Source organism: Poecilia latipinna, unplaced genomic scaffold (genome assembly GCF_001443285.1).
Source record: "Poecilia latipinna isolate Pla-1442-1.1 unplaced genomic scaffold, P_latipinna-1.0 Scaffold1903, whole genome shotgun sequence".
Taxonomy (NCBI): Eukaryota; Metazoa; Chordata; class Actinopteri; order Cyprinodontiformes; family Poeciliidae; genus Poecilia; species Poecilia latipinna.
The window spans coordinates 58,041-59,785 of record NW_015114519.1 but is presented as its reverse complement, the minus strand read 5'-3'; positions in this window follow the sequence as shown (position 1 = coordinate 59,785).

Sequence of the window (1,745 nt, the reverse complement as noted above, 5' to 3'; positions counted from 1 at the left end):
TGGTTCTGGTTCTGGTCCTGGTCCTGGTTCAGGTTCTGGTCCTGGTCCTGGTTCAGGTTCTGGTCCTGGTCCTGGTTCAGGTTCTGGTCCTGGTCCTGGTTCTGTTTCTGGTCCTGGTTCTGGTCCTGGTCCTGGTTCCGGTCCTGGTCCAGATGAACTAAGGGAGTTCTATAATCCTCTGTTGTGATGGAAACAGGGTTTGACCTTTGACCTTTCTGACCCCTGGCAGCTGCAGAGTAATCTGAGTATTTCTGGAGATGACGGGAGTCGGACTGCTGTGGGTCGTCATGGCAACAGGTCTCCAGTCGTTGGAACAACCCATCCATCTGATCCTCTTCCTTCCTAATTGTCTCATTTGGTTCCTCTGCAGTTTCTCCTCCAGATTCTTGCTGTTAGGCTAACCGTAACCCCTAATCCTTCTGTCTCATCTGGACTGCAGCTGCTTGTTTCCTCCTCAGCGTCTCGGCCCTAAAGGCTCCTTGGTTCCTTCAGGTCCCTGCTGATCCAGGGTTTGTCATTCTCTCTGCCGTCCACACAGGTTCATATCAGTCATGGCTCTGATGTGGGGCTGGCAGAGAGCGATCCAATCAGTAGCCTCAAAACAAGCCAGCAGGGTTTCTTCAGCTTCCTGTGATTGTCTTCTGGCAGGGTTCTTCTTTAGAAATTGCCTCTGAACAACGGCTTTATACTCCCAGCAGAGAAAAATAAAATTGTGATCTTCTGATTTTCTAAGTCTTGCAGTGGGGATGTATGCAAACCTGACATTCACAACAAATCCAGACTTTGTTGCTGAGGAAACATTTTGTTTCGCTGGGTAGAAGAGCTGATTGAGCATTAAAATGTTGGAATGTAGCAGAGAGTGAGACAACATTTAGATATTGTCACAAACACGTTGGGTGTTGTGTCTGTAGCTTGTGGGACAGAAACAGCTGCAAAATGAACTAATATGGATAAAAACCTGATGCTACCAGTTCAGTATATGATGAGAGAATATTTTCCTGTACCGTTTGTGAAACTAAACTAGTCGAACTCTTTAACATCCCAGTTCAGACGGGATGAACAAAGAAAACTTTGCCTGTTGTATAAATGTCTCCTCAATGTGAAACTGTGATTGTGAGGATGTTGATTCTCTTTCAGCTGCACAAAGATGTCAGTAGAAAGGAAGAAGACCAAAGACGTTGCCTTGTGGAACAACCAGCTCAGAATGACAGAAGATGTTTATTTGTTCAGTTATTTGTGTTTTTTTAAAACATGAAGTGATATCTCAATGTTAACCACATTCAGAAATCATTTTAAATAAATTCCAATATGATTTAATGTAGTGCATAAAAAACGTTGTAGGGTTCTTTAGAATAATCCACATTTACTGGATGGAAAACCCAAAATGAAGCTTGGCTGCTTTTCCAAACACAAACATCCAGATTTGATTTTCTCTGCAGGTTTTAACATTTTGTCAGGTAACAATCTCTTCTGTTTTTCCACATTTAGGTAAAAGTTTATGATTATATTTGACTGGAGACCAAAATATATTGAGTAAAATGAAACTGATCCTGATCAGCAGAGACGCAGTGCCTTGGATCAAGAAGGTTCTGGGTTCAAATTCCTGCACACAGTCTGAACTGGATGTGTCCGGTTATTGGACCCGCCAGGATGAGCGTGAGAACCAAACCTTTCATGAACCAGCTGTAAAAACATCTGCAACAATCTAGAAAACCGAACGTCTGAAGAGCTGCAGGAAAAGTGAG